The following is a 14,516-nucleotide window of genomic DNA, read 5'->3' on the forward strand; positions in this document are numbered from 1 at the left end:
CACGGACTCTAGTATTTGGCTCACTATTAGATGCAATGGTTTTCCGTATTGGGACCATGACTTCGGTCCTAACTTGCTCAAAATCGTGACTTTGGAACAATGTTCACGGACTCTAGTGTTTGGCTCACTATTAGATGCAATGGTTTTCCGTATTGGGACCATGATTTCGGTCCTAACTTGCTCAAAATCGTGACTTCGGAGCAATGTTTACGGACTCTAGTGTTTGCCTCACTATTAGATGCAATGGTTTTCCGTATTGGGACCATGACTTCGGTCCTAACTTGCTCAAAATCGTGACTTTGGAACAATGTTCACGGACTCTAGTGTTTGGCTCACTATTAGATGCAATGGTTTTCCATATTGGGACCATGACTTCGGTCCTAACTTGCTCAAAATCATGACTTTGGAGCAATGTTCACGGACTCTAGTGTTTGGCTCACTATTAGATGCAATGGTTTTCCGTATTGGGACCATGATTTCGATCCTAACTTGCTCAAAATCCTGACTTTGGAGCAATGTTCACGGACTAGTATTTGGCTCACTATTAGATGCAATGGTTTTCCGTATTGGGACCATGACTTCGGTCCTAACTTGCTCAAAATCGTGACTTTGGAGCAATGTTCACGGACTCTAGTGTTTGGCTCACTATTAGATGCAATGGGTTTCCGTATTGGGACCATGATTTATGTCCTAACTTGCTCAAAATCCTGACTTTGGAGCAATATTCACGGACTCTAGTATTTGGCTCACTATTAGATGCAATGGTTTTCCGTATTGGGACCATGATTTATGTCCTAACTTGCTCAAAATCGTGACTTTGGAGCAATGTTCACGGACTCTAGTATTTGGCTCACTATTAGATGCAATGGTTTTCCGTATTGGGACCATGACTTCGGTCCTAACTTGCTCAAAATCGTGACTTTGGAGCAATGTTCACGGACTCTAGTGTTTGGCTCACTATTAGATGCAATAGCTTTCCGTATTGGGACCATGATTTCGGTCCTAACTTGCTCAAAATCGTGACTTTAGAGCAATGTTCACGGACTCTAGTATTTGGCTCACTATTAGACGCAATGGTTTTCCGTATTGGGACCATGATTTCGGTCCTAACTTGCTCAAAATCGTGACTTTGGAGCAATGTTCACGGACTCTAGTGTTTGGCTCACTATTAGATGCAATGGTTTTCCGTATTGGGACCATGATTTCGGTCCTAACTTGCTCAAAATCGTGACTTTGGAGCAATGTTCACGGACTCTAGTATTTGGCTCACTATTAGATGCAATGGTTTTCCGTATTGGGACCATGACTTCGGTCCTAACTTGCTCAAAATCGTGACTTTGGAACAATGTTCACGGACTCTAGTGTTTGGCTCACTATTAGATGCAATGGTTTTCCGTATTGGGACCATGACTTCGGTCCTAACTTGCTCAAAATCGTGACTTTGGAACAATGTTCACGGACTCTAGTGTTTGGCTCACTATTAGATGCAATGGTTTTCCGTATTGGGACCATGACTTCGGTCCTAACTTGCTCAAAATCGTGACTTTGGAACAATGTTCACGGACTCTAGTGTTTGGCTCACTATTAGATGCAATGGTTTTCCATATTGGGACCATGACTTCGGTCCTAACTTGCTCAAAATCGTGACTTTGGAGCAATGTTCACGGACTCTAGTGTTTGGCTCACTATTAGATGCAATGGTTTTCCGTATTGGGACCATGATTTCGGTCCTAACTTGCTCAAAATCCTGACTTTGGAGCAATGTTCACGGACTAGTATTTGGCTCACTATTAGATGCAATGGTTTTCCGTATTGGGACCATGACTTCGGTCCTAACTTGCTCAAAATCGTGACTTTGGAGCAATGTTCACGGACTCTAGTGTTTGGCTCACTATTAGATGCAATGGTTTTCCGTATTGGGACCATGATTTCGGTCCTAACTTGCTCAAAATCCTGACTTTGGAGCAATGTTCACGGACTAGTATTTGGCTCACTATTAGATGCAATGGTTTTCCGTATTGGGACCATGACTTCGGTCCTAACTTGCTCAAAATCCTGACTTTGGAGCAATGTTCACGGACTCTAGTGTTTGGCTCACTATTAGATGCATTGGTTTTCCGTATTGGGACCATGATTTCGGTCCTAACTTGCTCAAAATCCTGACTTTGGAGCAATGTTCACGGACTAGTATTTGGCTCACTATTAGATGCAATGGTTTTCCGTATTGGGACCATGATTTCGGTCCTAACCTGCTCACCGGTCCTCATATGGAAGGTACTTTTCCTTGTCAATGTCTCAAGAAGGGCATAAATACAAGAACACACACACAGTAGGAGGAAGTCAAAGAAAGAAAAAAGGTTACCCTGTGCGTCTCTGTAGTAGGCGTGCGTCACGCTTCGGAATCTCTCCTGGCCGGCTGTATCCCAGATCTACACAACAGGGCGCATAATTACACAACAAAGCGCATGATTACACAAAAGAGCGCATAATTACACAAAAGAGCGCATAATTACACAAGAAAAGGTGCAATTACCCAGCGACTAAGTCAGGGAGCTGTGCCGTGCTGGTTTGCATTTATCTACAATCCTGCCTGGCTATGTAATTCATGACATTTTATAGCATATTCCACATATTTTAAGTGTTATTTTAGTTTCATTTTCTATAACTGTGGTGATGGATGACGTTATTCGTCAAGCGGAACTCACGTTTTTGAGTTTAAGGGGGAAAAATGCTAACAACACGGCTTTTTGGCAAAACAACTTTTCTCTGCACTTCCCTTTTAACTCTTGCATCATCAATACCACATCTCTGTATTGGTCAACCTTTGACATGAGCAATGATAAAAAAGACGAGACGAGAGACGTACTACTGATGCTAACAAGACTGCTGTCAGCAGCTGTCATTTTTTAAATGTATTTTTTATTTACCCTATTTTTCGGAGTATAAGTCTCACCGGCCGAAAATGCATAATAAAGAAGGAAAAAACATATAAGTCGCACTGGAGTATAAGTCGCATTTTTTGTGTAAATGTATTTGATAAAAGCCAACAGCAAGAATAGACATTTGAAAGGCAATTTAAAATGTCTAAAGAATAGTGAACAACAGGCTGAATAAGTGTACGTTATATGAGGCATAAATAACCAACTGGTATGTTAACGTAACATATTATGGTAAGAGTCATTCAAATAACTATAACATAAAGGTCAGGGGTGGGCAATTAATTTTTACCGGGGGCCGCATGAGCAACCCGAGCACTGCTGGAGGGCCACATCGACAATATTTCAATTAAATGTTGCTCAATATTATTTTTGATATATACCGTAAGATAAATAATAATAATAATAGTAATACTTCAACATTGTGTGTGTAACAGCATTCCATGACTAATATAAATAAATTAACATTAATAATAAATGACAGTAAAATAAGCACACGTATGACTGAGGAGTCATAGTGTAACTTTGTGTGGTGTTTGAGTTGTCCGACTTTTTGTGTGGCCATAAACGCACCAGTGGTTTAGTGCTATGCGTGTTGGTGACAGATGACAAGTTGGTTTTGGCCTGGTTTGTACGGCAGAAAATGACTAGTTTTTCCAGATAGAAGTGTTTTACTCATGTTTTTGGTGTGGTTATGTCCGAATATAAACAGTTTTGCTCAATAAAGTGATCGATATAATTCCTGGCCTCGAAGCATCTCGATAGACGTTACAATAATTGAACGGTGTTCAATTGAACGGTGTTGGCGAACACCGTTAAGGCCGCTTGTTGTCACTGTCACTCAAAGTTGCATTGCAAAATTACATAGAATAAATATGTTTATTTTGTTTAGAATTCAGATGGGATTTGATTTGGTGCGCGGCATATTTGCTGCGCGCAGCAGACGCTAGCAGTGCGCAATTGCGCAGGCACGCACCTTAGAGGGAACGTTGCTTGGCAGTCCATGCCTTGTTGAAAACACGCCATTTTTCATCAACTTTTCTCTTTTTAGCATCTCGGGTGTAAACCGGGCATCACTTGTCGCCGTGCACCTTCACTCGCAGGTTACACACGGACACACGCCCATAAATAATACTTTTCAAAATAAAAGCAGCACAGTTGTATTGCGCGCACGACATAGATGTTTTTTCAACTTTATTTTGTAATTTGTGATTGCAGCTGTTCACATTCGCTCACAATCACGCACGCGCATACGTCCACACGGAAGGAATACAAATAACGATTTTCAAAACATAAGCAGCACCGTTGTATTGCACACTCGACATAGATACTTTTTAAAATTTATTTTGTAATTTATAATTGGCCTCACGCGGGCCGGACAGGGACGCACAAAGGGCCGGATGCCGCAGAATGCCCAGGTCTGATATAGAACATGCTATACGTTTACCAAACAATCTGTCACTCCTAATCGCTAAATCCCATGAAATCTTATACGTCTAGTCTCTTACGTGAATGAGATAAATAATATTATTTGATATTTTACGCTAATGTGTTAATCATTTCACGCATAAGTCGCTCCTGAGTATAAGTCGCAACCCCGGCCAAACCATGAAAAAAACCGCGACTTACAGTCCGACAAATACGGTAGTATTTTTTATTTATTTTTAATTTAAATTCCAGGAAATGCAAAGTAAAGATGCACCTCATCTTTGGCATCATCAGCTCCACTAGACTTTGGTGTGCGACCCTTTTGGATCCCTGGGAATCTTCGTGGGATATTTTTTTTTAATGTCATTGTTCCAAAATAAATAATGAATTAAAATCAATGTTGTTATGAATTATTGACCCATTTAAAGGCCTACTGAAATGAATTTTTTTTTATTTAAACGGGGATAGCAGATCCATTCTGTGTGTCATACTTGATCATTTCGCGATATTGCCATATTTTTGCTGAAAGGATTTAGTAGAGAACATCGACGATAAAGTTTGCAACTTTTGGTCTCTGATTAAAAAAAAAGCCTTGCCTGTACCGGAAGTAGCGTGACGTAGTCAGTTGTTCGCCTCCTCATATTTTCCTATTGTTTTCAACGCAGCTAGAGCGATTCGGACCGAGAAAGCGACGATTACCCCATTAATTTGAGCGAGGATGAAAGATTCGTGGATGAGGAACGTTAGAGTGACAGACTAGAATGCAGTGAAAGACATATCTTTTTTCGCTCTGACCGTAACTTAGGTACAAGGTCTCATTGGATTCCACACTCTCTCCTTTTTCTATTGTGGATCACGGATTTGTATTTTAAACCACCTGGGATACTATATCCTCTTGAAAATGAGAGTCGAGAACGCGAAATGGACATTCACTGTGACTTTTATCTCCACGACAATACATCGCCGAAGCTCTTTAGCTACTGAGCTAACGTGACAGCATCTGGCTCAAATGCAGATAGAAACAAAATAAATAAACCCCTGACTGGAAGGATAGACAGAAGATCAACAATACTATTAAACCATGTACATGTAACTACACAGTTAATAGATCTCAGCCTGGCAAAGCTTAACAATGCTGTTGCTAATGACGCTGAAGCTAATTTAGCAACTTAGCAACCGGACCTCACAGAGCTATGATAAAAATATTAGCACTCCACCTACGCCAGCCAGCCCTCATCTGGTCATCAACACCCGTGCTCACCTGCGTTCCAGCGATCGACGGCGCGACGAAGGACTTCACCCGATCACAGACGCGGTCGTTGGCTAGCATCGGCTAGCGCGTCTGCCATCCAAGTAAGTCCTCTTGTTGTGTTGCTACAACCAGCCGCTAATACACCGATCCCACCTACAACTTTCTTCTTTGCAATCTCCATTGTTCATTAAACAAATTGCAAAAGATTCACCAACACAGATGTCCACAATACTGTGGAATTATGAAATGAAAACAGAGCTTTTTGTATTGGCCTCAATGGGGGAGCCATACCTCTGTTCTACTGGTTACGTCACGCGCATACGTCATATCCAAAGGAGTTTTTCAAGCGGAAGTTTAGCGGGAAATTTAAAATGTCACTTTATAAGTTAACCCGGCCGTATTGGCATGTGTTGCAATGTTAAGATTTCATCATTGATATATAAACTATCAGACTGCGTGGTCGCTAGTAGTGGCTTTCAGTAGGCCTTTAAGGCTCCAATTACTTCACTTCAAATATTACACTTAAACAAAATGGGTAAAATATTGGATATTTTGTATTTTTGCCATATAAAAAAATGGCATAAAACTAACAAAAATGTAAAAAAAAAAAAATGATAATGATATATATTTGACAGCCAGATCAGAAGTTGACTTAGAGATTTAAGTTTAGAAAGTAAAAAAATAATAAAGTATGACTTATTTTTAACGCTTTTTTGAGTGGGACCCTTTTAGATCTCTGGTAATCTTAGTGGGATGTTCGTTTTTAAATGCCATTGCTCAAAAAATAATAATGAATTAAAATCAATGTTGCTATGAATGATTAACCTACTTAAGGCTCCTATTACTTCACATCAAATATTACACACACAAAAACAAACTTGGGGAAAAATATTGACAATTTTGTGTTTTCGCCATGTAAAAAATGGCATGAAACAAAAAGTAAAAGGAAACCATAGAAAAATAATAAAGACCTATTATTGATGGATAAATCTGAAGTTGATCTCGAGATTTAGGTTAAGAAAGTAAAAGAATAATAAAGTATGACTTATTTTTAACACTTTCATGAGTGGGACCCTTTTGGATCCCTGGTAATCTTAGTGGGATATTTTTTTTAATCAAATGTCATTGCTCTAAAAATAATGAATTAAAATCAACGTTGTTATGAATTATTGACATATTTAAGGGTCCAATTACTTGGCTTCAAATATTACACTTAAACAAAATGGGTAAAATATTGGATATTTAGTGTTTTTGCCATTTAAAAAAATGGCATAAAACTAACTAAAAAAACAACAAAAAAGATAATGACCTATATTTGACAGATAGATCTGAAGTTGATCTAAAGATTTAAGCTTAGGAAGTAAAAATATAAAATAATAAAGTATGACTTACTTTTAACACTTTTATGAGTGGGACCCTGAGAATCTTAGTGGGATATTTTTCTTTTTTAATGTCATTGCTCAAAGATGAATAATGAATTAAAATCAATGGTGTAAAATATGCTTAAACATAATTAAAATGGTGTAAAATATGCTTAAAAATATAATAAAAAATGGTGTAAAATATGCTTAAAAATGATCATCCAAATGGTGTAAAATATGCTTAAAAATATAATAAAAATGGTGTAAAATATGCTAAAAAATATAATACAAATGGTGTAAAATATGCTTAAAATATAATACAAATGGTGTAAAATATGCTTAAAAAAAGATGAAATTGGTGTAAATTATGTTTAAAAATTTAATAAAATTATGCTTGAAAATATAAAAATGGTGTAAAATATGCTTAAAAACATAATACAAATGGTGTAATATATGCTTAAAAATGGGTGTAAAATATGCTTTAAAAATATAATACACGGTTTAAAATATGCTTAAAAAATTATAAAAATTGTGTAAAATATGCTTCAAAATAATTAAAATGGTGTAAAATATGCCTAAAAATATAATAAAAATGGTTTAAAATATGCTTTAAAATTAATAATACAAATGGTGTAAAATATGCTTTAAAAATATAAGAAAAATATGCTTAAAAATATAATACACATTGTGTAAAATATGCTTAAAAATGATAAAAATGGTGTAAAATATGCTTAAAAATATATTACAAATGGTGTAAAATATGCTTAAAAATATTAATACAAATGGTGTAAAATATGCTTGAAAATAATAAAAATGGTGTAAAATATGCTTAAAAAAATAATACAAATGGTGTAAAATATGCTTAAAAATATAATACAAATTGTGTAAAATATGCTTAAAAATATAATACAAATGATATAAAATATGCTAAAAATAAAAATAAAAATGGTGTAAAATATGCTTAAAAAGAGTGCAGCCAAGGAATCTACCTGTGGCTCCTCCCCCTTGTGCTGAACTAACAGGTTAAGAAGCTACACCATCCTTCCCCACATCGTTGTGTCTCCAACCTGCACCTCTTCACGCACTCAACACCTGTAGGCCATGACGTCATCCCCAGCGTGTACTCAAAATGTGTGTGTGTGTGGCGCACCGCAGACGGAAGGGAAGGCTGCTCACCTGCAGCTTGACTTTCAGGTTGTCCACGTCTACCACCTTGTTCTGGAGAGACAGGAAGAGAGCACAGGGCCGTGAAATACCTACAATGCACCTGGTGCACAATGAACACAGCACAGGGCCGTGACACACCCACAATGCTAAATTAGCCAGAATGCTAACTTGGGATTGTTTACGTCACGCTGACATGGGTGCAGAAATGGTACTCAGGTGAGGACACCGCTACTAAGAGCAGTAATAATAATAATAATAATAATAGATTTTATTTGTAAAAAGCACTTTATATTGAGTAAACAATCTCAAAGTGCTACAGTGTATTAAAAAATAAATAAAAAGATAATGAAGAAATAAATAAAAATAAAAATTGGAATAGCCAAATAGCTATAACTATTATGCATATATCTAAAAAAAGGCTTTTTTAAAAAGAAGGGCTTTTAAGCCTTTTTTAAAGGCATCCACAGTCTGTGGTGCCCTCAGGTGGTCAGGGAGAGCGTTCCACAGACTGGGAGCGGCGGAGCAGAAAGCCCGGTCCAAAAGTGGTGTCCAAAGTGCGGGAACAAGCTCATTTATTTACCGCCCCGCGCCACAACTGTTAACATTCTAATATTAGCATGATAGCTTTTTATTGCAGGTGTACACGTCAGTTTCAAATATTTTGTTACTTGACGAATGCTACCTGTTAGCATGCTAATGTTATTAGGATAGCTTTTTTAGCTAATTCTACAGGTATTCACTAGTGTCATATTTTGCTGCTTGATGTATGCTAATGTTAGCATTTCTAACAATTGTTTCATCGCAGAGTAATATATTTTGGTACTTGACACATTCTGCAGTTGGTATTTTTAGCAAGCTAACATTAGCATGCTAGGTTTGGTTTGGTTTTTTTGGCTAATTTACCTCATTTTCACTTATGCTAACTGTAAGCATGTTATTGTTAGCATGTTAACATAGTTCTGTGAGCATGCTAGTTTTTTTTTAGCTAATATTTATTTGTTACTTGACTCTACCTGGCCAGCATGCTAAGTGTTGCTAACTGTTAGCATTGCAGTTCAACTTTGGCACTTTAAGATTCACACAAAAGTTCACATTTATTTGCAATTTCTCCCGAAATGGCATCCTGGAGTTGGACGTGGAATTGTTGTAGGCTGAAATGTGAAAATGTTTTTGTGTTGAAGAATTATGATGTCATGTGACTTTTTACAGCATGTGCTTTGAGTGCGGTCATGTGACTGCCAGGCTCTGTTTGATTGGTGGAGTAGACCTAGTGCGCTTTTTCACAAGGCACTGTTCTGCCACCATAAAAATGGTGTAAAAGATGCCAAAAAAATAATAAAAATGGTGTAAAATATGCTTTTAAAAAATGGTGTAAAATATGCTTAAAAATATAATAGAAATGGTGTAAAATATGCTTAAAAATAATAAATGGTGTAAAATATGCTTAAAAAATAAAAATGGTGTAAAATATGCATAAAATATAAAAATGGTGTACAATATGCTTAAAAATATAATAAAAAATGGTATAAAATATGCTTACAAAATATAATAAAAGTTGTGTAAAATATGCTTTAAAATAATAAAAATGGTGTACAATATGCTTAAAAATAATAAAAATGGTGTAAAAAATGCTTTAAAAATATAATACAAGTGGTGTAAAATATGCTTAAAAATTTAACAAAAATGTTGTAAAATATAATGTTTACAAAATATAATAAAAATGTTGTAAAATATGCTTAAAAAATAATGATGTAAAATATGTTTAAAAAATTTAAAAAATGGTGTAAAATATGCTTAAAATTTATAAAAAATTGTGTAAAAAATGCTTTAAAATATAATAAATGTGGTGTAAAATATGCTTAAAAATATAATACAAGTGGTGTAAAATACGCTAAATATATATTAAAAATAGGGTAAAATATGCTTAAAAATAATAAAAATGGTGTAAAAAGTGTTTAAAAAATTATAAAAGGTTTAAAAAATATATAATACAAATGATGTAAACTATGCCTAAAAACATATAACACAAATTGTGTAAAACAGTGGTCCCCAACCTTTTTGTAGCTGGGGACTGGTCAACGCTTGAAATTTTGTCCCACGGACCGGGGGGGCGAGGGCGGGTTCATAAAGAAATACAATAATGTGTGCTTACGGACTGTATCCCTGCAGACTGTATTGATCTATATTGATATAATGTATATTTTGTGTTTTTTATGTTGATTTAATTTTTAAAAAAAATGTAAAAACATTTTTTTTGGCCGCGGCCCGGTGGTTGGGAACCACTGGTGTAAAATATGCTTAAAAATGATAGAAATTGTGTAAAAAAAAACGTTTAAAAAAAAAACTCTAAAATATGCTTTAAAAATTATTAAAATTGTGTAAATTATGCTTGAAAAATAATAGAAATGGTGTAAAACATGCTTTAAAAATTATTAAAATTGTGTAAATTATGCTTGAAAAATAATAGAAATGGTGTAAAATATGCTTAAAAATTATACAAACGGTGTAAAATATGCTTCAAAAAAATTGTGTAAAATATACTTAAAAATATAAAAATGCTGTATAATTTGCTTTTAAAAAAATTGGCGATGTGGTGAGCAACAGCTGCAGTAATTAAAAATATCAACAGTGAGCATCTAAATCACACTGTCGGCCTACTCTGGCCAGCCACATCATGTAATTTGGCCTGACATGTCAATAAAGGTGGCCAGACACGTCATTTTAAGTGGCCCTCTACATCATTTAAGGTGGCCTGCCAGGTCACTTATAGTGGTCTGCCACTTCATTTATCATTGATCTCGATAAATGTAGCGATTGGAATGAAACTTACTGTAACAAAATAAAAGTACAGTTTCTTCTTCACAAAACATTCAAGTAAAAGAAAGCAATAATTGATCATTTTCCTTTCAAAATAAACAAATACAATATATGTTTGATATGCACAATAGAGGGGAAACCGAATATCTTCGGGCTTTGATGCATTTATACAAACTACTTCTGACGTAATAATAATAATTTATTGTTGTCAGCATATGTGGATCGAGTAATGCAGTGAACCTCCATTTACAAACCCTCCATTCGCAAATGTTTCCATTTACAAACTTTCAGATGGAGCCAATTAAGTCTTTGTGTGCCAACACTTCATTCATTCATCCATCCATTTGAATTGTGTACATTGAAGGTAAATAAGTGAAAGAAATGCAAAGGCAAAGACAAGAAGTTTGAAGTCCACACCCTGTGAAGACATGTGACCTGATCATGCAAGTCAAGAACGGGGATTTCTAAACACACTTGCAAACATTCCAACGTGTGAAGAATGTCAGCGCCTCGTTAGGACCTCTGCTAACCAACACTCCTCACCTTTCATGATAATAATAATAACCATGGATTAGATTTATATAGCACTTGTTTAGACACTCAAAGTGCTCACAGAGAAGTGAGCAGCCATCATTCATTCACACCTGGTGGTGGTAAGCTACATTTGTAGCCACAACTGCCCTGGGGTAGACTGACGGAAGCGTGGCTGCCAGTTTGCACCTCCGACCACCACCCATCATTCATTCATCATTCATTCACCAGTGTGAGCGGCACTGGGGGCAAGGGTGGAGTGTCCTGCCCAAGGACACAACGGCAGCGATTTGGATGATGTCACGTACTGTACACACTTCTTGATGACATTGCGTACTGTACACACATGATGACGTCATGTACTGTGCACACTTGATGACGTCACGTACTGTACACACTTGTTGTCGATGTCGCGTACTGTACACACTTCTTGATGACGTTGCGTACTGTACACTTGTTGATGACGTCGCATACAGTACACACTTGTTGATGACGTCGCGTACAGTTACACACTTGTTGATGACATTGCGTACTGTACAAACTTCTTGATGACGTCGCATACTGTAAACACTTGTTGATGACGTCACGTACTGTGCACACTTGATGACGTCACGTACTGTACACACTTGTCGATGTCGCGTACTGAACACACTTCTTGATGACGTCACGTACTGTGCACACTTGATGACATCACGTACTGTACTCACTTGTTGTCGATGTCGCTTACTGTACACACTTCTTGATGACGTCGCGTACTGTACACACTTGATGACGTCGCGTACATTACACACTTGTTGATGACGTCGCGTACAGTACACACTTGTTGATGACATCGCGTACTGTACACACTTGTTGATGACGTCGCATACTGTAAACACTTGTTGATGACGTCGCGTACTGTAAACACTTGTTGATTATGTCGCGTACTGTAAACACTTGATGACGTCACGTATTGTGCACACTTGATGACGTCACGTACTGTGCACACTTGATGACGTCACGTATTGTGCACACTTGATGACGTCACGTATTGTGCACACTTGATGACGTCACGTACTGTACACACTTGTGGATGACGTCGCATACTCTACACACTTGTTGATGACGTCACGTACTGTACACACTTGATGTCACGTACTGTACACACTTCTTGATGTCACGTACTGTACACACTTGATGACGTCGCGTACCGTACACACTTCTTGATGTCACATACTGTACACACTTGTTGATGACGTCACGTACTGTACACACTTGATGTCACGTACTGTATACACGTCTTGACTATGTCGCGTACTGTACACACTTCTTAATGACGTCGCGTACTGTACACTTGTTGATGACGTCACGTACTGTACACACTTGATGACATTGCGTACTGTACACACTCGATGACGTCACGTACTGTACACACTTCTTGATGATGTCGCGTACTCTACATACTTGTTGATGACGTTATGTACTGTACACACTTGTTGATGACGTCGCATACTGTACACAATTGACATTAATCGCTAGTATTACTGCAAGTGTAAACAAAAGTTCAAGTAGAAACCAGAAATACTGGGTGAGATTATTGCTGGTGCCTGGGAGGCGAGTCTCCTCCCACGTGACGATGTGATGATATCAGCAGACGAAAGTACGGGATGGTATCATCTGAAATGTGCGATACAAGCAGTCCTGTTTCCTTGTGCAGAGATGGACTAACATCTAAACTCCAATAAACACACAACTTCTTCCGTTCTACTAAAGTCATGTACAAGAAGTAAACATGCAAAGCTGCGAGCAGCTACACAGCAGCTAAGCACACAACAGCAAGCGAGACATAAGTAGTAATCATGGAAGCATAACATTTGTCAATATAAACAGTATCAAATAATTATAGTTACATATTACTTACACATACAAACTCTCCGAGGCTGTTAGAAAGTATCCAGTAACAAACGTGTCTGCATCATTCAACTTAACTCACCGTGAGCGTTACTTCATGAATTATTGTCACCACTAGGTGTCACCAAACAGAACAATTACCCCTCCACTTCAACTTAAAGACAGACTAAGTCCATTCAGACGGTTAATAATAAATAGTTGAGTTTTTGGTAGCTACCATTGTTCTCTGTTTGCCTCGTTTCACTTCATCAAACATTTTCCAACATTCCACACTACTAAATGATACAAGTATGTGTGATTCCTGCTGATATCGTGCCAGATTAAAACGATGCAATGGATTATGGATATTTTTTTCCGCTGGTTGATGCCTTACACCGGAAGTACAAGTGCTGTTCTGTCATCTCGCCGTCCATAGCGTTTCTACTTGTGTGGATTATTCCTTCGTCACTCCAAGCGACGTTTGCAAGTTTTACAATATAACTAAAACAATTCTTACTTACTAAAGCGTCCCATGTGTGATGTCTGTAGGAGTGTTTTCATGCATATTTGTACATGCTATCGTAATGTAATCAAGCTAGCGACATTAGCATTAGCTAAAATGCTAACTTTTTGTATTGTTTGAGTTTCACAAACTCCTCAGTAAATTCACCAAAACGTCACCGTGGAGTTATTGAGTCTGTTTAGCTGATTGGAGAGCTAGCTTGCGCAGCTAACGGGTCCATGACTATGACTTCTGTTTTGTTTGATCGGCCGTTTTACTGCCATGTTGCAGACACCGTTTGGAAACAATTAAGGTATGTAAATAAACATTTGCAGAATATTTCTGTGTAAATAACTCATTTCACAAGGTATATATCTGCGACTTATATATGGAACAATATTATTTTCTCTAAAATTGAGTGGGTGTGGCTTATATAGTCTGGAAAGTAGCATAATAAGAATTTGATACGCAATTAAAGTCTTTATAAGAAGCCATTGTGACTTTACTGTCATTGAGTGGAAATAAACTCAACTCACACTTTCTTTTGTACACTGCAGCGATTTGGGCCAGGTACACCCTCGACACGTTTTAGACCGGGTGTTGTTGATCCTTTTTATCACACACACCCCTCCCAGGGGACAGACATGATACCT

General features: G+C 37.2%; 1 pseudogene; it reads right to left on the bottom strand.

Moving 5' to 3' along the window:
* Positions 1-14,516, bottom strand: part of LOC133642865 (ras-related protein Rab-37-like) — a 76,284-nt pseudogene that overhangs the window by 46,157 nt on the left and 15,611 nt on the right.

This window comes from Entelurus aequoreus, linkage group LG25 (assembly GCF_033978785.1).
Source record: "Entelurus aequoreus isolate RoL-2023_Sb linkage group LG25, RoL_Eaeq_v1.1, whole genome shotgun sequence".
Classification (NCBI taxonomy): Eukaryota; Metazoa; Chordata; class Actinopteri; order Syngnathiformes; family Syngnathidae; genus Entelurus; species Entelurus aequoreus.